The sequence below is a fragment of the Lutra lutra genome, chromosome 7 (genome assembly GCF_902655055.1).
Source record: "Lutra lutra chromosome 7, mLutLut1.2, whole genome shotgun sequence".
Taxonomy (NCBI): Eukaryota; Metazoa; Chordata; class Mammalia; order Carnivora; family Mustelidae; genus Lutra; species Lutra lutra.
Window position 1 is genome coordinate 55060415 of NC_062284.1, and position 27486 is coordinate 55087900.

The following is a 27486-nucleotide window of genomic DNA, read 5'->3' on the forward strand; positions in this document are numbered from 1 at the left end:
TAAAGTTCCTTCTGTGAAAGGAATTCTGTGTCAGTGGGAGTGTTTAGACTTTTCTAAAGGAGAGGCTTGGAGATGGTGCCCTCTGTCTTCCACTGCGCCCCAGTCTCTTGCCACAGTTGGAAAGGAGCTATAGCAGAGCTGCTTGGCTCTCCTGTAGACATCTGCATCTGGGAGGGGCAAACTGAGCTGGGTGGGATCACCCCGTGCATGGGGGGACGCACCTACAAACCTCAGGAACAGGATGAAGGAGAAGATTAGCACTAATGTTGATGCCTCAGAGGGGCTCTGGTGAGAAATGCTTTGTAATCCACTCCAGTCCTGAGAGCTTGGAGAAGCTGTCTTCCCAGACTGAACAACAATGTAAGGCTCTCAAACCATGAAACCCCGGGTTCTATGGCATATGCTAAGCAGCATGTTTCCCATGGCTCTGGCGGCTAACGTTTTATGCTCTCTTGGTCTGTGGGGTTTGGTGTTCATTTCTCTTAGACTTAGGGTGACCAGCTCATCTGGGTTTGCATGAGACTTTCTCCGTTTTAGCACTGGAAGACTAGTGTTCCTGGAATCCCTTCATTGTTCACCTGAATTGGAATCTTGTGTCTGTGGGATGGTATGTGTGTGTGGGGGTCTGAACTGTGGGCATCACATACCTGAAAGTCAGGACCCACAGAGGTCAGATCTCCTCTAGGAGTGTGGCTGCAAAATCACATCCTTCTTCACCAGGTTCGCAGCGACTGTACACTGGATATACTTAGTCCTGTGCCACAGGGCAATTTGGGTGTTGCTGAGGTCCACGTGTAACAGTACATGTTAAAACTTTTTGGAGATTATAAAGCACTATTCAGACATAATTATTTTGGTCACATCATGATTTCCTCATTGATAATCCCTGACCCTGAGCACATGTGGATCTTCCAACTTTGGGAGAGAGGAGGTGCTAATAAATATTATTAATTTAGTATATTAAATAATAATTTAATACATTTATTAACAATTTAATATATTAAAAATAATCAATATTACATACCTCCTGTGCCCATTGAACATTGTGCTAAGTACTTTATATCATCATTGCTTTTAATCCTTCTAAAAATTCCATGAAATAGTTATTATTATTCTTCATTGCCCTTAAAGTTAATTTCCTTAATGCAAGAGTCTGTTCTCTTTTGGCGTAGACTCAGTGCTGATGAAAGCAGGTAAGCCTGCATACGTTACTTGGGCTGGCTCTCGGAGTTGGCCTGCTATTTTGCATCTGAACAGATATCCCCTGGGAAGAATTCTAGCTGGTCAACCCTTGGACTGGTGAAGTCCAATATGCCCCTGGTAGCCTTGCTCAGACCTTGATGTCTGCAGGTCTAATTTAGAGCCATCTTGAGCCATTTGGCCCAATCTAGCACCCCGAAAGGCCTAAGAGAATGGGTTTAACTCCACTGTGTTACGTACTTTGAGAGCTCATATATCTGTCCTTAGTAACTAAAAGAGTTTGCAGATAAAGTCAACAAAGTTGTTGTATAGACGTGATAAAAAATAATTTTCTGAAATACATTTATACACAACACATAAAATATACAATCTATCCTCTTACTATATTTCATTCAATTTTTATTTATTTATGATCAAGTTTAAAATTTTATCCAAGTATTCATTTTTACTTTCCGTTGGATTAAATGTATTTTTTAAAATGCAGGGCTGAAGTTCATTCTTACCAATTCAGCCTTTACCTGTTAGATTTATTAAAGTCCGTAGATTATCCATGATGTATTTGAGATAAGAATTAAATCATGATGTTAAACCAGTTTCCACCTATCAAGAGAGGTTGTTTTCTCAGGGCATTTGGATGCCACGTTCAAGGCACCAACTTGCTCATACAAGGAATCTGAAGGAAGATCTTTCACTTCATGACAGAAGCTAAGTTTGAATTATGTTATCCAAAGGAGAAATTTCTCTCCATTAGTCAAAGTGCCCAAAGCTTTCAAAGAAACCAATTTTCCATATACTTAAGGACTCTTGTGTTTGCATTTAATACCTTTTGATGAAAATTTCTTACCCACACAAAGTAGTAAAAAAAAAATTACAGTATTTCTTCCTAAATGTTGTTAAAACACCTTTTTAGACAAATGGATTATAAGTCTGGGCCAAAACTTTCTTTCGAGCTAGCCACAAGGGATGAAACCTTTAAGTGCACCGATTCAAGATTTTCTTTAGGGATTTTATAAGAAAAGTGAATGGTTAATCATTGTTAAACTGGATACAAGGAAAAATCATGTCTGGTTAAAGATTATTAGACTGGCCAGTCAGCTGGGTGGGTAACCCTGGCTTCCCAGAAGTCCTTCATCTTATTTAGGTCTATCAGAAAATTGCTCAAGCATTTTAACAGCAAAGCGAATCACATCCCAGAGGAGGTTGTGAATTATATCATGCAAAAAGTTCCGCCCTACACCAGGTTTGGGACAGTTTTTATTCTCAATATGAATATAACTCATGTGCTAAAACCTTATCATCAGTTTTTTGTTCTAAAGTAATGTTTTTTTCCTTAAAATTTGATTTCAGGGGGTAAGCCCTTTTGGAATAAACTATTTCTTTTTTTTTTTTTTTTAAAGATTTTATTTATTTATTTAACAGAGAGAGATCACAAGCAGGCAGAGAGAGAGGAGGAAGCAGGCTCCCTGCTGAGCAGAGAGCCGGATGCGGGGCTTGATCCCAGGACCCTGAGATCATGACCTGAGCCGAAGGCAGCGGCTTAACCCACTGAGCCACCCAGGCACCCCTGGAATAAACTATTTCTTACCTGAAAAGAGTGTTGTAAGCTTTGAAAAACATGAAAGTTTTTCATGCAACAAAATGCAACATTTTGAAGAAACAGTAAGATTTCATAATGGAAATAGCATTAATGTAAGCTACCAGTGTGATTTGAAAACAAGCCAGCAGTGTCTATATCTACCTACCAATTTATAAGAAGTACATGATAGACTATACCATGAAGGGGTGTTAATATCCATACAATGGGAAATTCTATAAGAGTCCAAATGTTTTCTTCAATAAGCACATTACCGGTAGTAGGGGGTGGGGTGGGAGGAAGAAAGGAATCTATAAAAAAAAATACTTAAAAGACTTACCAGCTATTACAACATGTAGAACTCATTTGCATCCTGATTCAAACACACTACAAAAGAAAATGATGACATTCATGAAGCAGTTGAAAATGTGAACTCTTACTAGAAAAGTAATGATAGTAAGAGATTATTGTTCATTTTCAAATTGCGACAATGGTAATGAATTGATAAAAAATCAACTTTATGGTTTAGAAATATACAGTGAAAAGTTTATAGATGAAAGGTATGCCTGGGATTTGCTTCAGGATAGTTCAAGAGGAAGAGAAGTGGGCGGGGGATGAACTATGGTCAGCCCGAGTTGGCAATTACCGAAGCGAGGTGGCAAGTACATAAAAGTTCATCACACTCTGCCTACTTTTTGCATATGTTAGTAACTTCTCCTTCTTCTTCCTTTGCACCCTCTTCTTCCACTTTCCCCTTTTCTTTTTCTTTTTTTTTTTCATGTTTCTCCCAAGAAAGAATTCTTTGGTTTGGCCTGCAGTAAGCTTAAAATAAAACTCCAACATATCTCATAATCAATTTGTCTGGGAACTTGCTTTCTTTAGTTTTTTCATCACATGAAAAAGAACTAAATTGTTCATTGGCACATAATAAAAATAGGAATTTTGGAGTTTCAAGTTCAGCTGCTCATGGTATGTAGTTGGAACCCTGGAAGGAGTGGGTGGAGGAAAAGAATATGGAGAGAGAGAAGCCCAACAGCAAGGCCAGACATGGGGACTCTGGAGGGACACGACTGGGGATAAATGCTTATGCCTAATATCCAACTTGATATTCTTTCCTGAGCTGTGTTATTACTACTGTTCTCCCCTATCCCAGCAAATGACAACCCCATCTTTCTACTGGCACAGAACAAAACCTTGTTTTTTTCTTGTTTTTTTTTTTTTTTTTTTTTTTTTTTTAATTTATTTGACAGACAGAGATCACAAGCAGGCAGAGAGGCAGGCAGAGAGAGAGGAGGAAGCAGGCTCCCTGCTGAGCAGAGAGCCCGATGCGGGGCTCGATCCCAGGACCCTGAGATCATGACCTGAGCCAAAGGCAGCGGCTTAACCCACTGAGCCACCCAGGCGCCCCTTTTTTCTTGTTTTTAATAGAGATTTTTTTTTCTTTTTTTTTTTTTTTAAGATTATTTATTTATTTATTTGACAGACAGAGATCACAAGTAGGCAGAGAGGCAGGCAGAGAGAGAGGAAGGGAAGCAGGCTCCCTGCTGAGCAGAGAGCCCGATGCGGGACTCGATCCCAGGACCCTGAGATCATGACCCGAGCCGAAGGCAGTGGCTTAACCCACTGAGCCACCCAGGCACCCAATAGAGATTTTATTTATGTATTTATTTGAAAGAGAGAGGGAGAGAGTGAGTGATGGAGGGAGAGGTTGAGGGAGAGGGAGAGAGAATCCCAAGCAGACTCCATGCTCAGCATACAGTACAACATGGGGTCAATCCCATGACCCTAAGACCATGACCTGAGCCAAAATCAGGAGTCAGACACCCAACCAACTGAGCCAGCCAGGTGCTCCAAAACTTTGGTTTTATCCTTGCTTCCTCTCATTCTTTTACGTCTACATTTGATTCATCTGCAAACCCTGTTGGCAGACCTTCAATATATGTCCATAACCTATGTATACTCCTTATTACCACACTGCTGGACAGTGGTCCCAGTCACCAGCTCTAACCTATGTAGTTGTAATAGCTTCCAAAGTCATCATCCAGCTTCTACCTTTACCTCTCTCAGTCTCCTCCCATCCCAGGAGCCAGACAGATAATCTTTCTAAAGCAAGTCAGGTTCTAGCACTCCTCTCATCCAAAGCCAGCAATAGCTTCCTAACTCACTCTGGGTAAAAGTCAACTGTCACACTGACCTACTGGCCTGCACAACCCACTTCCAACCCCTCTGATCACATTTTGGCACTTCCCTCATTTATTCCCATTGTCATCACATTGGCCTCAGCCTCTTCCTCCACCAGGGTCTGTGCATTTGCTGCTCCTTCTGCCTGGGACATCCTTCCCCCAGATACAAGCATGGCTCCTCCAGCACCTCCTCTACTCAATGCCAAGTCTCCTCACTGAAGCCTGCTTGGGTCATATATTTTAAAAATCAACTCTCCTCCTAGGACTCGGCTTCCCTTTTCTTGTCTTTATTTTTCTCTGAGCACTGACACTCTACGGGGTCTTACTTATTGTACCTATTGTCTGAGTGTTTCCCCTGGAAGATAGGCTCCACAGAGCAGAGATTTTTGTCTCCTTTACTTGCTGTTGAATCCCTGGAGTCCAAGCAGGGTGTAGTCTATAGTAGGTGCTCAGTAACTGTTTGTTAAATGAATGAATTCCCAAAACGAATCACATCTGGCATGTACAACCTTCTTGCATGAGTAGTGCTTTGGGGAGGGAGGCCAAGTGGCCGAGTGCAGAGGAGACAGGGCCGTGGTTTCGAATGCTGAGATACCAAGCTGGGAACACCAAGAGCTTACTGGGAACAGACATTTCACATGAGAGGGAACAATGGAACTTGAGGCCCTGGGAAGGACCTTTCTGAGCTTTCCCACAATAGCCTGAACTGTTTTATTTGGATATTTTAAATAGAGGCAGCCATAAAAATTTGGAAAGCCTTGGAAACATTTGGTTACTGTAATAAAATTTAAAGTTACATTTTGAAGAAAGAGACACTTTCTAATACTGGACGTTTATGTATCTGGTATTTTTGCATTTTGTTTAAATATTTGAAATTAGACATCTGGCACCTTAAACAGGACAATCAAAGACAATCAAAGCTTTCCATTGGAGACCTGCCAGGCACAAAACACAACCGCTAGCGCTGAAGCTGTGGGGGGCTCGGGGGGCAGGGAAGGAGAGGCACAGCTGGTGCCCTGGCCACTTCTTTGGGGCTCTGACAGTGGACAGGGTATACCAGAGCAGGACACAGGTGAGGAAAGTGGAGGAGGTTGTGGTTTGAGGCACAGCCTGCCCTAGAATCAGGCTCATTTTAGGTTGGCCCAGTTGGCCTGCAGTGACCACACTATCACAGGACTCATAGAAGGACATGGTTATTTTAATTGGCACTAAGACAAAGATAAAAATGTAAGTGGAAAAGAAGAGCCTCTCTAATACATAAGTAGAAACAGCACGTGCCCCTGCCCTTCCTCTAGCCCCTCGTTAATCTCTCATCCAGGCAAAATCTGGTGTCTCCCCGACCAGCCTCCTTTCAACCCATACATCACCATTCTCAAGGTTGTTCCTCACTCCCACATAGGGGGGCATGGAGGGAGGGCCTGAATTCAGTCGCTCAGCAGTTTCACCCAGATTCCATGATACCCTGAACATACCCAGTGGTGCTCGTGTATTCAGGAGGAACACTGATGATGCTAAGGCCTGGCTGGAAACTTGCCAGAGGGTTCAGTGAGATCCCTGGCATGTCTGTACAGAAGTCTGGGAGGCGGGATGGGCAGAGAAGAAAAATTGCCTTTTCGTTCAGGGCAGCACTGGTCTGGAGCCCAAATGAGATTTGTAGGAAGGGCTCCTCAGGATCTCTAGCAAGACTCTAGCAAGAGGGGAGATGAGGCTGCTCGGTAGCCCGGAGGCACCACTGGGCTTTAGCCAAGCTTGAAGAGAAGTCAGAGGACAAGCTGCAAGCAGCAGGAGCAGCAGACCTTAGTCAGGCAACAGCAACTGGGTGGGTACATGATAAGGTCCTGCAGACCACGGACCTTGGGGTTGTCATGCTTGAGACTCCTGACTCCATCTACCACGAGACTGCAAAGTTTTATGATAAAAACCCAGCCCCACGTATATTCATGTGTTCAGATGCCATCTGGAAGAGGAGCCAGGAAGGGGTTGGAAGACAGAGGAATCACCAAGTACCTTATCTGGAACGGTGGAACATCAAACAAAGGGACTCTAAATGGTTGTGTCAGGCCAAGGTTTAAACCAGTATGGCTTTTAGTTACTTTTCTCCTTGCTACTCAGCAGTTGAAAGTTGACAAAAGATGTTTGTCTAGTTGTCTAAAATTACCAATTTTGTTTTCACTTGTCTGATAAGAAGAGTGAGTAAATTACAACCTCATAATATGTACATGATTGTTGATAACCCTGTGTGTAGTTAGCTTTCTATATTCGAAAGCTTCTGGCTCTTTGGGGACAGTGAAAAGAGGGTAGGCTATAGCCCCACATAGATCTAGGTTTGAGCCTGGCCCTTGCATTCTGCTTCCTATCTCCAGGAGGTTAAGTGAGTTACTTAACACCTCTAAGTCATGGTTATCTGTAGAATGGATTTAATGCTGCAGACCAGAGTCTTGTTCTGGAATTCAATGGCATCTGAATGGAGAATTGCCAGTGCAGAGTTTGTCACGTGGTAAATGCTCAACAAATGTCGATTTTCTTTTCTTCCCGCACTGAATAATTTGCAATTGACAAACAAATGACAAATCGTTTCTTAGTGAATTTGCTCCAATAACTACCGATAAATTGACCCTAGTGTTTGATGGGATCATCCAAATTAAAATACTGACAACGTTAAGACATAGTTTTGGTGGGACGCCTGGGTGGCTCAGATGGTTGGACGACTGCTTCCGGCTCAGGTCATGATTCCGGAGTCCTGGGATCGAGTCCCGCATCGGGTTCCCAGCTCCATGGGGAGTCTGCTTCTCCCTCTGACCTTCTCCTCGCTCATGCTCTCTCTCACTGCCTCTCTCTCAAATAAGTAAATAAAAATAAAATCTTAAACAAACAAACAAACAAACAAAAACTTTTAAAAGACATAGTTTTGGTTTTAGAACAGTTCCAACTATGACCTGTAGATGTCTCTGTGAATCTTCCTCTATACCCAGTTATGACTAAAGGTACAGAAGACAGCTCAGCCATTTATGTTAATGATTATTCATAAAGCACAGGGGTTGGTGTGTGAGAAGGGAGAGCACTGGTCACTCTGTCTAGCCACTTAATTTCCTCTGTCTCCCACCACAGAGTGAAATGAGGCTTTCCTCAAATCCTATACAGTGGGAGTATAACTACAGAGCAAGGGACTCTGGGTGCAACGGCCAAGTTCTTGGGGTCCTTCTGATGATCACCCCCCTTCCCCACCACTTACCTCATCCAGGGAACTCAGGGCAAACAGCTGCTTACAGATATCATGTGGGGCATTTTCCCCAGGACGCTGATACTTTCCATGGGACATGATCTGATTTGCTTGTTGATTTAGGTAATACCGCCTGAATAAAGGAGGGCTTTGGCCATGTCTCCTGTTTGGGACAAAACGTTTAGATTTTATTTCAATAGACCCAAACAACTCAAAGCACAAGAGCTAACCATTAAAAGGGGAGGGGAAAAGGATTTAATAAATCATTTAAAAAATTTTTTTAATAAACCATTTTATTAAAATCATTTAATAAATCATTTGCACAACATTTATGTGTGTGTATATACACACACACACATAAATATAAATATATATTTTATATATATATATACATATATATATAATTTTATATATATATAATTTTTTAAAGTAAGCTCCACAACCAGTGTGGAGCCTAATGTGGGACTTAATCTAATGACCCTGAGATCAAGACCTGAGCTGAGATCAAGAGTCAGACACTTAACAGATTGAGTCACCCAGGTGGCTCTGCACAATATTTTTAAATGATATTTCTACTCCCTGCAAATAGGATTCCTTAGAACCCTATAAAATGGATATAAATACCTGTTCTGGATTGATGGTTCTGGCCTCTCCTAGACTATGTTTTATGTGGTATAAGAAGCTTCTGGTGACTGGGGCGCCTGGGTGGCTCAGTGGGTTAAGCCGCTGCCTTCGGCTCAGGTCATGATCCCAGGTCCTGGGTTCGAGCCCCACATCGGGCTTTCTGCTCAGCAGGGAGCCTGCTTCCTCCTCTCTCTCTGCCTGCCTCTCTGCTTACTTGTGATTTCTCTCTGTCAAATAAATAAATAAAATCTTAAAAAAAAAGAAGCTTCTGGTGACTAATGGAAATGGGGAAGTTGTGGATGAGTCAAGAGAGGAGAGGTTGACTCTCCCATCTGCTTTCTATTTCATTTTGAAAAAGATGAAATGAAGATTTGTTTTATTTTAGGATCTGGGCTCTGTGCTTTTTTTCCTGACAAATGATTGAGACAATTTGAGAAGAACCGAGTTTGGCATTTGACTTCCTGGATTTCCTCCATCTCTTTTCATCTTCTCTTTAGTCCCCTGGAGCTTAGGACTGTCTGGTCTTCTTGAGCAACCCTGGGGAGACTGTGAGCCAGGCTTCTGTCCTCATGAAGTCCTAGGCATCTGCTCTGTTCTGCCCTGCCCTTAGTCTATGCACGCAGTAGTGGCCATGGAGGAATTCATAGAGAAGGAGATTGACTGTGGTTCCATTTGTCCTCTATGGAAGATGGTCTCCTTCCCCTTGGAGACATGAATGGAAGCCATTAGTCCCAGGGGGTTTGTTGGGGCTAAGGTACCTGAAGTCAGTCAGTGCATGAGAGGGAAAGAGACATAATGCTTGAAAATGTAATGAAGTAATAGGATGTTAGATCAGGTTGGAATGCTGGAGCCGGCAGAACCTGGAATCAGTCACAACTGTGTGCAGACTTCTCTGGGGCTGGGTCTCGGTAGGTGTCCTGGTCCTGGTAACCGTGTGTTCTGGTCTGCTCTGGGTACTCCTGGGTTATGCCTGTCGCCCAGGGCAGTTATCCATAACTCCCCCTTCTACTCTCAAAACCGTTCTGATTTAGATGATCAATTGCATTTTCAGCCTGCCTGCTCACCTCCCGAGATAGCTCATCAGCATTCCACGAGGGTGCTGTGTTGTCAGTACATAAAACATAAACATAAAGTTTCTAAAGTATCAAGAAACTAGTCTAGAACAGGGCAAGGGTTTTCCTTGAGAGGTAGGTTTCCTAGTTCCTACTATGTGTTCAGTTTTAACCATATCTGAATTTCTTTTGATCCCTCTCTTTCTTTTTTCCTTTAGGCTAAAACGGGTAGTTTTTAAAATCAGTATTATACCGCAAATTTCTTTTTTATAATTATTTCTCTATTAATGGAGAGTCAGGATGTTTCCAGGCTATGTCCACTACAAACAACATATGTGCATATATTCTTCTGGTTTACTGTATTTACTTACTCATCTGTAAAAGAGATATTGTAGGGATTGGTGGGGGGATTAAATGAAATAATTTTTTTCTTTTTGAATTATTGTTTTTGTTTTCTTTTTTAAAAAAAATTAATTTAATTTTTTCATGTTCCAAGATTCATTGTTTATGCATCAACTCAGGCCTCCATGCAATACGTGCTCTCCTTAATACCCACCACCAGGCTCACCCATCCCCCCACCTCCCTCCCCTCGAAATGAGATAATTGTTATAAAAGCACTTAAAAATAGTACCTGGTACAGAGTAAATGTTTAATAAAATTGGCTGTCATTCTTATTTAAATATTGATTTCATAAATCATTTTTCCTTCTCTTAGAGAGGTTCATCCCTAGGCCTTCTGACTGGTGGAAATAGTGACACTATGTGCTTTCAAGGTCATAGGCGGGACCACGGGATGTCTACATAAAATGCCCTCTAAAGCTTCACTCAGAACCTAAATGAGGGTTCCCAGTGAGGCCCCCAAAGTTCATGTGGTCTACGCTCCCCCTCATTTCCCAATTTCAAAGTGGCTCTGATGATTTATTAATTTCAGCTGGGGCCAGAATACATTTGAATGTTGTCATTGAGATGTTAGACTTTTCTCTCATCTCTAAAGTATAAACTTCAAAACACCTACGGACGTGGGTAGGAGGGGCGGGAGGATGAGTGTGCTCCTTGCAAAGGCTACGGAGCAGAGTGAGACTGAAGGAGTGGGCCTGCCGCTCCTGTGACAGGTTTGTTTGGAGGGACTCCTGGAGAGACTGGGGTGGGAAGTGGCAGGGTAAAGAGGTGCCTCAACTTTTATGTTTGGAATATGTTTTTCAGATGTTCTTCCCAGTCAGCAGTTACCAGTGTGACAAAGGAACAGCTGTCTGACCTCAAAGAAAGGTGACCTCCTGTCCCCTGATACCTCTCTCTGCAGTCCAGGGCTTCTGAAAGGAGCCATCTCTGGATGAAAACTGACTTTTTCTGTGCTGCTTTTTTTTTTTTTTTTTAAACTTTGAACAGTGTAGCAGATTTTTTAAAAAGGAAGCTTTTGCTCCAAATGAACAAAGTTTCCCAGAAGAAAAAAAGATCTAAAAAGCTTCTCCGCCACCTGTCCTGGTAAGGCACAGAGAGGACATGACTTCACATGAGAAAGCTTATCAAATAAAAAGTGCTTGTCAGAATTTTCTCTCTAGTTTCCACCCTATAGAGCCCCATATGCTCTCTCCCCACTGACCAAAACAAAAAAGCAACAAGACAAACTAACGCAAAGCAGGGTGGATAGGACTGAGGGTTTATGGAGTCATTAAAAACTAAGGGAAGGTGGGGCACCTGGGTGGCTCAGTCAGTTAAGTATCTGCCTTTGGCTCAGGTCATGCATGATCCCAGGGTTCTGGGATCAAGTCCTGTATTGGGCTCTTTGTTCTTCAGGGAGCCTGCATCTCCCTCTGCTTGCTGCTCTCTCTCTCTCTCTCTCACTGACAAATGAATAAATTAAATCTTAAAAAGAAAAACAAAAAACACCTCAGGGAAGATACTGATTCTACCTAACAAAGAACCTAAGTATCACGGTCAAAGCCACACATCTAGAAGCGGTGGGAATATTTAAACAAAGAAGAACCAATGTATTTGTTGTGCAGTGAGGAGACCTATTTGCTCTGTCATTTGACCTGACAGACAGTTCTGAAAGTTTCTGAAAAGTGGGAGCGAGGGTTGGTGCCCCATCAAACCAGAGCCACAGGTCCCCTTACATCATGGTGTAGGAATCAGCAAAAGAATTAGCTCTGTTAGGCAGGGATGAAGGCCAGGCAGAGAGAAGGAGAGATCAGAGGCTGCTGGGGGACAGGCGTAGGAGCAGCATTTATAACAACAGTTGCATCAGTCCCCCTCCTACGCCCACTAATGAAAATTGCCAGCAGTTTTTTTAGAGCTCCCCATGTGATTGTGCTCTGCAAGAGTGGAGCTCCCTGAACTAGCTTTAGTAGGATTCTGTTCCTTGCCACCTTACAATCCCTTACTCTTCCTGGCCCCTTGTCCTTTCTACTATAGCTTACTGCTTTCCTAAGCATAGAAATATAGCAGGTAATCCAGGAGCAAGAAAACGAAGAAAAGGGGAATGCAAAGAAGGAATCTGGTATGATGGCTTCTCTCCTCCCAGACCAATTGAACTGACATTTTTTTGCTGATATTTTTGTTCAACACTATCAGAATTTGCTGAAGGAATGGTGATTATCTTCTCTTGGATATTTGTGAAGAGGCTGTATTGCCACCTGCGAGCAGGACTCTGTCTTTTTGGAACATTCTTCAGAAAATCTTGACTAATCCTTAATGCTCTAGAAATTTGAATTTGTCATTTTATTTTATTTTATTTTATTTTATTTTATTTTATTTTATTTTATTTCATACAGAGAGAGCATGAGTCAGAGGGGCAGGGAGGGAGGGAGGTGAAATCTCAAGCAGACTCCATGCTGAGTGTGGAGCCCAGCATGGGGCCCAATCTCAAGACCTTGAGATCACAACCTTAGCTGAAACCAAGAGTCAGACACTCAACTGACTGTGCCACTCTGGTGCCCCATGAATTTGTCTTTAAAAAAAATTTAGGGGTGCCTGGTGGCTCAGTCAGTTAAGTGGCTGCCTTTGGCTTGGGTCATGCATGATCCCAGGGTCCTGGGATCAAGCTCCACATCAGGTTCTCTGCTCAACAGAGAGTCTGCTTCTCCCTCTCCCTCTGCCTGCCGCTCTGCCTACTTGTGCTCTCTCTCTCTCTCTCTGTCAAAATAAATAAAATCTTTAAAAAATATTAAAAAAGAAGTGCAGCGAAGTATCAAGTCTGACCTTAAGGTTGGTGTAGAGGCATAAAGTGTGTGCTCATCATCTTGGTGACACTCAGGCAAAACATATTTAACGGCTTCAAAGAAGCAAAGAAGAGAAGGTTAGAAGGTCATAAGTGAGCAGAAGCTATTAGTGGTTTTGTTCCTTTTGTTGCTTCTATAAATAAAAAAACTCTTTTCAGGCAAAAAGCCTTCTTTTCTTAGTAGGATATAAGTACAGCAGCCACATTCCAAAAAAGTGTTCTAAAATAATAATAATACTAATGATAACGATAATAGTAGTAGTAGTAGTACTGGTAGTAGTAATAGTAGTAAACACAATGAAGCACAAACCATTAGAAAACCATCCTTATGCCACTGACCCATACTTTGCTTTGAATTGAACATTTTATGATTCAGGGGATGATTAGGTGGTTTGTAAATTCTCCAGATCTTTGTTGTGATGGGCTGTGGAACAGAAAGTGATCTATCCAAGTCAAGACCAGTACAGGTCTTACATGTGAATATGAAGGATCCTTTAGCTTTTAAAGATGAGAGGATGGGCATAGGAGAGTCTAGGTTCATTCTACCATCCATTGGGGATGGTAGCAAAATACTTGTTAGTAGAGGAAGTTGAAAAATTTGAATCTTCAAATATGAAGTGTGATTTCAATTTTTGGTGTTTTATCAGGTACCTGGTGAACATACTAATGAGGATAAGGGAATGTCACTCATTCAAAATATTATTCATAGGACCTTTGCTCTGTGCCAGGCACTATGCTCAGCACTGAAGATAAGGTAAGCCCTGCCTTCATGGTCTATTTTATTCTCCCCATGCTTCATTTTTTTTTTTTTTAAGATTTAATTCATTTATTTAAGAGAGAGAGTGAAAGAGAGCATGAGAGAGGAGAAGGTCAGCGGGAGAAGCAGACTCCCCATGGAGCTGGGAGCCTGATGTGGGACTCCATCCCAGGACTCCGGGATCATGACCTGAGCTGAAGGCAGTCGCCTAACCAGCTGAGCCACCTAGGCCCCCTCCATGCTTCATTCTTTAGGACAATGTTCAGCTGTATTTTTCAGAACAAGCCTTCTACACCTGAGGTTGTTTTATCACTTACATGGCTTGATACGGAGCTGCTAAGAGCTCTGAGGACACCCCACATATATCAACTTCACCAAGTATCCAAAGATATGCTGATGTTCCTGTTCAGAATATTGACTCTAAGGTTCATGATAGAATTTTCCATCTGGAAGAAAAGGTTAAGTCATAATTAGGTCTCTTCTGTTGTTAAAACAAACCAATATTAGTGTCAACATATAAGGTTATCAGTGTCCATGCTCATAGTGCTATAGAATATAAAATTTAAATTAGTCACATTACTTTTCTCACTCATGGCCTGTGAAATTTAAATGTAAATATCAAGTAAAAAAAAAATCCACAAAAAACAACCAACCAGATTCCTGTCACACTACAAGCTAAGAAATAGTAAGAAATCAAACCAAAGCATATCTGGAAAAATCAACCTGCTGGCTTTTAGAATCCACAACTAACACTGAGCCAAAGAAGCTAGTGTGATATTTCAGCATGCTATAAAGATCGTCACACTTAATATCTGGGAGGGGCGCATGGGTAGGGGTGGAAGGAGGAGGAGACAGAGTTTAGGGAGAATGGAGAACAGCAATTACAGTCCTTCATCAAGTCAGGGGAAACCAAGCAGAATCCAGAGCCACTTTTCCAACCTTAACCTATCAACTTAGAAGAGATTTGCCTTGCCAGTGTTTCAAGAACATTGCCTAAGATGGTGGCTTGTTTATTTATTTTTTAGATTTATGGATCAACTTTCCTCAGATGGACTCTCCGCTAAAATTTAAACATGGTTTAGATCTCTTCTTCCTGTCATCATCGCCTACCTTAAATGAGAGCCGCGTTGTCCTGCTGTGTGTTAACAATGGTGTTTGTAACCCCATTTTATACATACATTTATTGTTGCATATTAATTCATCTTTTTTTTTTCCTTGAGAGAAGAGATAGACAACAATTTTCAGGTGGACACGATGTGTTCTTTCTTATTCTGTATTGTGTTTTTCCATGTGTTCCCTGCTCAGCCTCTTGGGGGAGATTATTTTCCTTTCTCGTCACTGTGTTTCCTTCTCAGCCTTTTTGGCTGCTCATCTGGGCTGTTTTCCACCTTACAAATCTTTAAACAATTCACAAACTCGAACTTCTCTGGTCACAATTTTGAAATCACAAATTAAATGGTTTTGTCGGCTCAATAAACTTTATTCACTTAATAAAATATTAAAAAAAGGATTAACAGGCACCTGGAAGAGAGCTTTATATCTTGGGAAGAAAGGGTAGGCTTTTCCCAAAGATCTCATGGGATTAAGTGAAGAAAAGACACCACAGAACTGACGAAATTAGTTTCCTCCCATATCTCAAATATTAATAATAAGATGGTCAAAGCCATCCTCATGATTTGTATGTGTCTATGCATGTTTGTGGGTTCAGGGAGAGCCAGCGGTTCTGCTGTTTGGAAATAGCAGCCAGGAAGACTCTTCCTCTGTAGGAATGTCCCACTCCTCTTTACAGAAGGCCAACTTCTAGACTTTTAGACTTCTAGAATATTGGAGACTTCTGGACGTCTAGACTTCTGGAGTATTCTGTGGTTGGGTTACCCATCTATAAACTAAATAGAGTGTGCGCTCATGCTTGGGAGAGAATTGGTGACTACACTGCCTAATGCTTACTTTCATTTTCTTTACTAGATTTACATGAGATTCTGAGAGCAACGGGAAACTCCAGCAAGGGGCCACCTGCCTTGTGAAAATGTCTCTCCTGACGTCTCTTAGATGGGAAGCCTGGGCCATCCAGGCCTTCTGTGTCCCTCCTCATGGCAGGCACATTCAAGCTGAACCTGAAAGTGGGCAAAATCAGTAGAAGAACAGAGCTGACAGGAGCTGATTCCTCAATAAAAGGATTACTGAGTGAGATAAGTTTTGTCTTTACATCCCTAGCGCCTAGCATCGCGCCTGGCATGGAATAGATACTTAAGAACTCTTTGCTAAATGGTTGAATGAATCTGAATGACACTTTAAAGGGCACTGTCAATGAAGACAAGTTGGCTTGACTGCCTTGCTGCGCAAAGATGGCCTTTTGAGAGAATCCTAGGCCTCATTAATCTATCCAGTTAACAAATACTAGTGAGCACCTCCTATATGTCATTGAGCACTTTATTTGAAATAACCTGGTTCATTTAGGATCTCCACCCCTGCCCACCTGGGCCTAGAATGTAAGCTCCAGGACAGCAGTGATATTGCGGGTCCTGTCCACGGCTGCATCTTTCGCTCCTGAAAAGGTGCTTAGGGACAGAGAAGAGCCCTCAAAACATGGCAGAATTTTGTGCTCGCTGGTATTGCCTGACTTGCAAATGGCTGGGAATCATTCTACGTACTGAAACTGAGTGGTGGCTTGGGGAGGTGGCTTGGTGAGCTTGGCATCTTCCGTCACAGGCCAAGTCCTCGTCTGCTGATCAGCCTCCCTTCTGACCCAGCCCACATCCCGTGCCAACCCTGCAGCCTGCACCAGCTCCTCGGAGTAGAGCAGATATGCAAATTCCGGAGTTCTCCATATCTTCTCAAAGTTCAGTTTTTAAGATGGAGAGTCTAGCATTCCTCTGTTTTAGTCATTTCTGTTCTTATCGTATTTCATAAAAAAATCCATAAAATGCCGGAGTTCAAAGGTGCAACTTCCCTCTAGTAGAAAAATGCTTGACTAATGTCTTTGACAAAACCGTTTTCTCTGTGCCGCTGGGTTAGGATGGGTCTCATAAACCTCCCAGACTTCTGGCTAGAAAAGAATAACTTCTAGAGTGCAGCCTGCCTACAAGATTTCCCCAGGCCCCTGGAACGTCCTTTCTTTTATAGCTGCTTCCTGAGTCCCAGTTATGAACCTACTTTCCATGACAGAGGGGGAGAAGCTAAGAGGGAGAAAGATATTTGCATAGAATGCCATAGTTTACACAGCTATTCATATGTTATCTTGTTAAAATCTGTACCATTAAACTGTGAAATGTGTGTTATCTCAGTTTTAGAGATGAGGAAATAGAGGCTCACAGAGGTTTCACAATGCATAGACCATTATGTCAGAGGTTATTCCTACCCAGGTCTCTTAGATATGACCCTGCATGTCTTTCCACTCCTATGCTATGTCCTAAGTGAGTGTCCAGAGTTTCCTAGGTATTTTGTTTGTTTGTTTCCTGGTTACTCCCCTATGGATATTGTGGTTTCCCAAACTTGTTAAGCTGGTTCATATCTTTTGGCCTGTATGTAATGCCGTGCCTTCTGCCTACTGTTATGCCCGAGTTTTCATGTCCACCACCAAGGAGCCAACACCGATGAAATCACATGAGGGTTTATTTGACATGCTTAAGCTTGGGCCCAAGTATACCCGACACAGCGGAGTAGGGACTTGGACCCCGAACCAGATTATAGTTAGAGTTTTTAAAGGCAGAGTAGGGGTGGACTCATCAGTGGGTGAGGACAAAGGGGATTATGGATGATGTAAGTCTCTAAGGAATTTTGGAAGCAAGGTCTCCAGGACCTTGAGGGGCTAGCTATTGTTGGGAGAAAGGTTATTTATTACCAGTAGTAAAAATCTTCTCGTGAGACCCTTTAGATGTATATCAGTGGGCCATATGCTTGGGAATGATTCTCGACACTATCTTGGAGGTTTAGAGAAAAAGTTTCCTGAAGGAATTGTTAGAGTAGACTTACAGGATCCTGGTTGGACCTGTCGGGGTAGGGCATCAGTCAGGCTAGGATTGTCCTTAGCAAAACCTCAAGGTGAGGGCAGTTAAGTCCCAGAGGAGAGCCACTCTTTCTGTTTCAAGGGCTTGTAGGTAAGGAATTTTAATGATTTTCTTCTGCCTCTGTTTCCCACATCATTCCCCCCTGAACAATTTTGACCTTTAAATCTTTAAGGTTGTTGAGGGTGGAAGGTCTCATCTTCTGTAACTTCTTTCTGCTGAGTAGGGGCGTAGAGTTGTCCCTACCTGCTCGGGTCAACACTGGTCAGTTGGGGAATGTGTAGGGGAGTTATGAAAGACGGAGGTGGCTGAGTCCGGGGGAGACTGCTCAGGTATCTTCCCAAGTGGAAAGGATCATCTGTGGAAGTTATGAGAGCGGAGGAGTTGAGGTCAGGTGAGGAGACATGGGAGAAAATAGCAAAACATGATTAGTGTAACAAAAAGAAAATGAAGCTCAAATAAGTTTTTGGTATTTGACAAAAAACCCTTTTCCAGTCCAGGGGTTTAAATCAATCATTAAAGGAGAGAGGGACTGTTTAAAGTGCTAACCTGAGTAGGTCAGAACCCAAGAAATATTTTGTGATAATCTGGAACATCAAGATGGCTGCACTTATGTCAGGGCTAGACTCGAGGTGGGTACAGCCTTGTTTTTCTTGGCCTCCACACCTATAAGAACTTGTCCTCTTCTTTATTAATTTGTTTAGATAACTCCTATTTATCCCCCAAATCTAAGCTCAATACATGAGATCACAGGGCTAAGAGTCAGCCTCGGAATTGCACTGTCTGGGCATAAATTTGGGTGTTGCCATTTATTCTCTGGTAGACCCAGTGTGGTAGCTTAATCTCTCAGTCTTTAGTTTTCCCAACTGTATGATGGGGTGAATTTTATTTTATCTTACTTTACTTTTATTTATTTTAAAAGTATTTACTTTTACTTCATTTTATTTTCTTTTATTTTAGATTTTATGTATTTATTTGACAGAGAGAGAGCCTGAACATAAACAGTAGGGAGGGCAGAGGTAGAGGGAGTAGCAGACTCTCTGATGAGCAGGGAGCCCAATGTAGGGTTCAACTCCAGGACCCTGGGATCATGATCTGAGCTGAAGGCAGATGCTTAACCCACTGAGCCACCAGGTGCCCCTGATGGGGTGAATTTTAAAGCTTATCTTCAAAGGCTGGCAAATAAGGAATGTAAATTCCACATTGTGTAAAGGGTATTCAGTTTACTGCTGTTCCCGCCCAATGTAGAATCACATTACTGATGTCCCCCGCTTCTCTAAAATTACCTCTTGATCATTCTGGGGTTTCCAATAAATCACCCCTCCCAGGGTTGGGGGGGAGAAGGGAAGAGAAAAAAGAAGAGAATGGAGCAAAAAGAGAAAAACATCAGCTATGGAGAAGACCTTGCCAGTTGGAAAGAAAGAAGAAATATTAAAATAAATGTATCAGTGTAGTTCTGGGGAGGGTTGAGAAGAAGAGAGAAAGAGCTAAAGATGACCCTGCCTGTCCTGGCAGACAAGTCCTGGCTCAGGAGGATGTGCTCTGTGTCCAGGAACCAGCACAGGGCTCTGGAACCCACCTCATCAGCTCTGAGGGAGAAGGAAAATATGAGAAGAGTTGGAAGGAGGATATCGGGAATCATCTTTGTATAAATCCAAGTGGCAGTTGGGATGTATTTATGTTTTAAGGAATTACGTGGAGTTTTTTGGTGGGTGGGGGAAGGACAACTAGTTTTTTATACACTTTTTTACTTAGCAACAAGAGCCACAAAAGGCATGTGTTCAGCCAGGATGTCAGTTGCTCAGCTCATTAAAATATTAAGTGAAACACTGATGACAATTACACAGCACAAGCCTTTCTGTCTGCCAAAGTGAGCTTTTCAATGCATAACAAAGTAGGTCAAAAATTTGTTTTGTTATTTTATTGTTGCTTTTTATCTTAGACTTTTGATGGAATTTCCTTTTAGTAGGTAAAATGGTTGTCAGATTTGGTGGGGATAATTTGAGGACAGGGACACTTCAGCGACTTAGAAGTCTACTTCTGGATGACAAAGAAAGGCTTCCCAAACGTCTATCTGGGATATCATCCATTCATTCAACAGAGATTTTACTGGGCCTCTGTGCGCTAGGCCTCATGCTGTATGTATGTTGGAAATACAGTACTGGACAAGATAGATACCAACCCCACCGTCATAATGATACCCTTGTCTCCTACTCAAGTCTGTTTATCTGGGCAATACCTCATGTTGAGGAACTCTCTCTCAATCACATAAAATGTACACCTCTTAAGACTTCCTCTGCCAGGCTCTGCTATGAGAAATGAGTGCCGGTAGTCACTGAGGTGTTGATGGGAATATATAATTATATCTATAATAATATATAATAATACATATAAATAATATTTGTACCTGGAAGTAAAAGTCTACTGAAAATATGCAAAGCTTTATTGATTGATTTCTATGAGTGGGGCTTCAGGCATAATACACGCTTTCATTTATGTGGCACTCCCATGGACATACCCCTATTGTGATGGTTCTGATGTAGAGTTTACCTTTATTGAGTGCTTACTAAGTACCAAGAAGTGTGTTAAGCATTTTCAATGGACAAATTCATTTCATCTTTAAATTCCCTAAGTTGTGAAGAACTGCAGAGGATCTGAGATTTTGCTCTATGGGCAAGTTTCTGAGGGCTGGCAGAGGACACCAGCCTTCTGGGTCAGAGACAAAGGACTTTGTTACTCATGACTCAGCCTACAGCATGAACGTTGACCTATTTGTGTAGTTCTTATGGACCTGAAGTTCCATGGGGATGCTAGCATATGCAGTGGACTGTGTAGTAGGAGAGGAGCCCTAAGCTTAGTCAACCTAAATCTTTTATAATAGGCAGTAAGTATGCCTGCCCTTTGTTCTGAGGGAGACACTATTTCTGTGTTCCAAGGCTGCTTGCTCTACAAAATCCTCGAGAAGTTATCCTAGCACAATGGGCAGTCAGTGTCTTCTAAAGATGGGAGCAATATGGAGACTCATGGAGAACTATGCCCCCAACATACACGTGAATATCCTCAGATTATACTGACTAATCTGAGACATGAGGTGGTTAAGTGACTTGCCTAAGGTCACTAATTAGTCCACATGTGACTGGCATTTGAGCTAAGCAGTCTGATTCCAGAGCACATGCTCTGCCTCGGTAGTGTTTTAGTACATTGCCTGAAAGCCAAATCTGTGGGCGTGTTTAGGAGGTATGCGAGTAGACTCCAAGAGTGAAATTTATCTAGATGGCCCCCCTTACCTCTTTGTTAATTTTCATATTTTTAAACCATTATGTCACTGAACTGAATCTGATGCATACACAGATAAGAGTTTTGTGTCACAAAAAGGTTGACCACCTCTACTGCACAATTTTATATATGGTTATTTTTTACTTAATTATAGTTTTATGTCTCTCATTTCAAAACTTCCCTTAATTATTCAATCTGTACTTACAGAACTTTTGGGAAAACTAAACAGGGAATGCAAAAATGATACACTCATTTCCCTGAGAATAATGTTTAAAGTTATTATATACTTCTGTAATAAGTATATATATGAATAACATCAACTGAGAAGTGCTAATTTTGATAATTTTACTGGAAATACAATATAAGGCAGGTTAGGTATATATCTTCAGAATTTTACTTATTTACCTGTTAGTATGCTAAGCAGAGTTTCTAGAGACCATGTTAACCTCAACATATTCATGCAGCAAATCTACATAACAAACTCACTTGGTTGTCATACCAAGATACTTTATGTCTTACTTTCCCACTCCAAGTCTCCTAAGCCAAGTGGAGATGTTAGGAAAGATAGAATAAAAGCTGACAAAGAGCAGAGCTGAGATTTGCCACGAGTGAGATGTGCAAGCATAAGCCAGACTCCTCTAGCTTCAGTTTCCTAGTCCATTAAATGGGGGTGGGGTACCTGACATATGGTTCCCCCCCACCCCCCCACCGTCCAGGCACTAACCAGAATGTGATTCTGAGCTAGTAAACTCTATTGGTAAGCCAGTATCTAGGACTGAGTTATTCTTTTATTTATTTATTTATTTTTAGAGTTATTCTTTTATATTTTTGGTTAGGAACAAGGACTCTAGAGCCAGACAGATCTGGGTTTGAATCCTAGCTCTGCTGATTATATGACTTTGGGTAAATTGCTTAACCTCTTTGATTCTCTATAAATTAAGAATGATAATACTTTCCTTTCCATCAGTATTTCTACATAAAATCAAACAAAAACCTCCTCTGACTTTACATTTCTATTCTGTTCTCACCATGGGTCCTACTTTTCTTTCATAGTGAAGCTTCCTAAGAATTGTCTCACTGTTGTCTTTACTTTCCCATCTTCCCTTGACCTTACAACAGGGTGACTTCTATTCTTATGACTTCCATGGATATTGTTTTCACTAAGGTCACCAATGAATGCCTTCTGGCTAAAACCAAAGAACAGTGCCCCCGTTATCTCTCAGCAAATTCCAGCATCAACCACTCTCTCCTTCTAAAAACACTTTTCCTCTGGCTTCCAAAAATTTGCCTTCTACTTCCTTGTTGCTTCCTTCCCTGTTCCCTGTGGAGCCCTTCTTCTTCTGTTTGCCCTTCACATGTGTTGTCCCACAAGGTTTTCTTCTGGATCCTCTCTTTCTTTCACTACAAAATCTTTTGGATATCTTATGTATTTGCATATTTTCAAGTACCACCAACCACATATGCTGTCATCAGTATCCTGTATCTTAATCTTTAGACCATATTTTTTCTGAGATTCAAATCCACACACCCAACTGCATCCCAATTATTTCCACTTGCTTGTCTCACAAACATATCCCACAACATGTCCAAATAAAACTCATTATACTTCTGCCCCTATTAGTTCCCCTATTGGTGATGGAATCTCCATCTACTCTGTGGCTCAAGCCAGAAGCCTGGACATATTTTTCCTTTCCTTTACCCTCATCTCCCATATACAACCAACTACGTCTTGTTGATTCTACTTCTTGACTAGAATCTTCTATCCCTTAAATCCATCTCAATGGCCATTTGCTGAATTAGACCACCATCTGTTTCTCATCTCAGTTACTACAACATTTTCTTCGTCAATCTCATCGTCAACCTTGCTGGCATTCTTCAGCTGCAGCTGATCCGATCATGTTATTTTCCTGGTTATAATCTTTCAGTGGGTTTATTGTCCTCCAGCTGAAGTTCAGACTTCTTACAATTACTTACATGGTCCTTTGTGATGCAGACTGTGCCCACCTCTCCAGCCTCACCTTTCCCTCCTCTCCCTGCTGTGTCTCCCATACACCTGATGCTCCTTTGAAACACAGTTTTTTTCCAGTTCCTCAGATGAGCTGTACTTTTTCCCCCCTGAGGCCCATGGGTCCTTGTTATCCTCTTAACTGGAAAACTGCATTCCAAAGTAGTCACCTATCTCTCTCTCTCTCTATCTCCACCTCCAAAAAGTCTTCTGTGATCTATGAAGTTCCTGCTCAGTGTACTTCCCGGTGCTCCCCCTGTATTTGCTCTATCATCACATTTGCTACACTGTATTGTACCTGTCTGTTTATTTATCAATATCTCCAATGGCAATAAACTCCATGAAAGCAGGGGCCCCATTTGTTTCACAGGTATCTCCCATTCTTAGCAGAGCCTGGCACATGGTAAGATCATGATCCACAATGTTTACTGAATGAACAAATGGATAGAAATCACACATTAGCCTAACAAGTGCTTCTCTTTACCCAGAATTAATAGTAAAATATTAGAATATTTTTTAAAAGTATTGGAGTTGCCATAGGTATGATTTTCACTATTGGTTTCTGCCTAATTTTGGGAGCCCTGTAACTCCCCTTCGGGAACCCAATGGCTTTCATCATAAGAGAAGGGGAGGGAGGGAAGAAAGAATGGTGAGAGAGGTTCACTGGGCAGGACTCTGGGTCCCTAACTTCGCTTTAACAAAGCTGTTCAGGATTTTTGTTTTGTTTTGTTTTACACATTAGTGTGGAATATTATATTTTATATGGGGAGAAAAAGGGAAGGAAAAAAAAGAAAAAGGAGAAAAGCCCTGATGTAAGGAGACTATCAAAACATGTCTTACAGAGATGGTTCTACAGCTGTTGCTTTAAAAGACGTAGTGAGGAAAAAAAAAGATGTAATGAAGGCAGACATTGTGGTCACTACAGCACAGGATATGCTGGTATGACCAAGAAAGGGTATTGTCCTCTTAAAAATTCTCCTGGTACAATGAGGTTGTGTATCCATGAGTTTACTACTACCAACTGACATTTAATTATTGACAAGACTGAGAATTTTCGTTATCATTATGTTCTTTTCCATTTCTTTTCTCTGTGTTTCTATTGTTTTAGAAAACTGTACCTGCCTACAATAGGACTTTTTTGCTGAGTAGACAAGGAGAAACATAGATAATCAGACTTTTAAGAAATCATATTAAACCCAGCACTAGTAATTTGCAGTTCTAATCTGGAGTGTCTGCCGATGCAGGAGAAGGAATTGTGTGCCTTCCAGGTTTCCCTAGCGAAATTCTGCCTAAATCTCCACGTCCCACCTTCCCGACACTGGAGATGGCAAGATGTTAGACACAAATATTGCTATGGGGAGAGAAGTTTTAGGAGATAAATAGTCTCTATCATTCATTCAGAAATATTTATTCAGAGTCTGCTATGTGCCAAACATGTGCAACATTTTCTAGTGTGTGCAGATATATGAGCGGAAAAAACTAAGGTTCCTGCTGTTTTAAAGGCTATATTGTGATGGGGGAAAGAGAGACAGTAAATGAGGAAGCAAATACACATAATTTTAAAAAGCGATGAGCTGTATGGAGTCAGAAGACCGATTACGTGCCAGAAGACTGGCACTCTGGGGTGAGGCTGGGGGTGGGGGCGGGGGCGGGGGCGGCGAGGGTGTGGTGCGGCTGCTGTGGTCCAGCGGCTCCAGAGCTGAGCCAAGTGATGGGAAGGAACCAGCCATGTGAGGAAATAAGGACAGAGCCTTCCAGTGGAAAGGAGCAGTGAGAGCAAATGTCCACCACACGCTTCTCCCAGTGGTCCTCTAGTAGGCAGCCTCTGAGGTGTAAGACAGGTGCCAGGCTTTTTTCCAGGCCTCTTCAAGGGGTCGGGCCCAGCGGTTTGCTGGAAGGCCAACTGCAGGCATTATGTAGAAACATCATGGAAAAATGAGTGAAGGAAGGAAGAGGAGGAGTCACACACATTTTGGTAAAATGTCTGTCTTTTCACTTTCAGATCTAGAAGCAAAGTAATCTCAAAACTGCTGATGAAATCCCTAACAACAAAAGATGTCCCTAAACGCTGTATGGGAATTTAACTGGAGCCTGTGCTCATCTCACTTGGCCACGAGAGGGCAGCATTGCCTATCAAATGTATGAGAAGGCCGCGCTTCAGACTGCCGATTGGAGGGAGCACGACAGTCCCACAAGTACATCTCTTTTCCCATCTCGGTTTCCCGTGTCTTCCTGGACCTTCTCCGTAATCCACCCTTTAGCTCTCTGCCGTCCACCTATGCAACACCGTCACACTGTTCTGGCTAAACTTTATGTTTAGAGAACATAATCTTTTATGTGTCAGGAAAAGATAAAATCAGCACATTGAACATGGGCGGACCCTGGCCCTCCCCGTGGACTCCCACCCTGGGCAGCAAGGGGAGTCTCTGGGGCCTCTGAGGCAGTGGCTGGCTCATTCTACCCAACTCCGAAGGATCAGGCCCGTTGTTTTGGGGGGACAGGTTAACCTGTTTAGCCGAGGGAGTGAGGAGCTTTGTTTCTTCTGTGTGTTGTTAGATCAGCTGTCAGCTGGTGAGTTCGGTGGCAGCAGACCTGGCCTCCCTGGGCTCAGGGACCTTGCTCTCTCCTTTCTGAGCAGTCTTAGCTCTGGCCACCTGCGTGCAAGTGTCCTGTTCTACATTTAGCTTTATTTTAAAATCGGGGCCTTTTGTGAAATAGTATGCAAGAGAACCAGATCAACAAGAGAAGAAAGGGGAAGGAAAGGACAAAATTTTACTTGTAGCTACATAGGCAGAGGAAGCATGAGATTTTTACATACAATATAAGAATTATATGCAAATAGAGTGTGAGGATTTCCTTTATGGACTGTTTCCTTTCAAAGAAAGATTTGAGGCACACATCTCTATGAATGCAGAGTAATGTATTTGTTCAAGGTATATTTAGTGTTAGGAACCAGGGGTGTCTAGGTGAACAAGGCAGACATGGGTCATGCTTTTACACAGCTTCTATTGTAATTAAGTAAGGGTATGAATGAGATCAGAAATCATATAAGAATGTGTATGTGTTGGGAGGTACTTCAGAGCTGGAAGAATCGTAAAGATCATCATCTCTAATATACACCATTTTATGGATGAGGGAATCATGGTTCAGAAATATTGTGACTGTGGCACCTGTGTGGCTCAGTTGATTAAGTGTTTGCCTTCAGCTCAGGTTGTGACACTGTGGTCCTGGGATTGAGCCCCGATTTGGCTCCCTACTTCTCCTTTTCCCTCTACCTGCCACTCCCTCTGCTTGTGCATGCTCTTTCTGACAAATAAATAAATAAAATCTTAAAAAAAGGAGAAATATTCTGAGTGATTCAGAGATGGAACAATGAGTTCATTTGAGCACTAAATTTCCTCTGAGCAAATTGGACAACACTCTGGGTCACTTAACTTAGAGTGTTTGATAAAAGGAAAGAGAACTGTCTGGAAAGGGAAACTTCTTTGAGGGGCCTGGTAATTTACAGAGGAATGCTCCTATGTATTCTTATATCATGGACACAGAGGGACAATGAAGCATTCTTCAAATGACTATCGAAAAATCGTCAGACCTTCGTGAGATTGTGTCAGGTAATATTGTGTTGTATTTCAGTGAAGGGATTTCTGTGGGCATTAAGCGATTATATAGTCCAAGAATGTAACTTTCTTTTATCTAACTTGATATAATTTAATCTAACTTGACATAGGATAGAACCAAAAGAATCTGGAGAAGTGTTTGCCTGTTCTGAAGTTCAGCATTGAACAGCCACTCAAACTCTCCGATGAACCCACTCCCCTCACCAGGTTGCTTGATCCAGCCGGCACCCCCTGTTTTTTAATGGCATGTTTCTGGGCCCTAAATTATCTGTCTTGGTGCCTCAATATCCACTTGCTGCTTATGTAGACTTGACTTAAGAGAGAGAGATAGAAGGGAAAACTACTGGTAAGAGAAAGAAACTGGAAGGTTTGCATGTGTTGTCTGTCTTACTTTTCATTAGAGTGGAAACTCCTAAAGCTGGAATTGTGTCTTGGATTTTTGGTTCTGCTGGTAGCACACTGTGCTCAATAAAAATTAACCCATCAATCAACAGGACAGAAAATCCTATCCTGCCAGAAGCAATACCTCCTGTTTGCCCCCACAGAAAGCCAATTAGAGTGTTAGGATGTTGTAATGGATACAGAAACTAAGGAAAGTGGGGGAAAATGCCCCCAAACCTCAAATAAAAAATAAAACCAAATGGAAAAAAATGGATTACAGTAGAGCATTCAGGAAATCTACTACCCACTTCAGTTTCTCCCCTTGACAGTCTCTTTCCGTGTATCCTCAGTGTAATGGAAGCTTGACATGGTGGCAT

General features: G+C 42.0%; 1 long non-coding RNA gene across 1 annotated transcript in view; it reads left to right on the forward strand.

The window, feature by feature from the left end:
- The window catches only part of LOC125105638 (uncharacterized), a 60355-nt gene extending 44348 nt beyond the window's left edge, over window positions 1-16007 (forward strand). Inside the window, exons 2-3 of the long non-coding RNA XR_007128969.1 lie at window positions 11056-11118; window positions 15792-16007. This is a non-coding gene — a long non-coding RNA (uncharacterized LOC125105638). The remainder of the gene's footprint in view (window positions 1-11055; window positions 11119-15791) is intronic.
- Window positions 16008-27486: the final 11479 nt, after the last annotated feature.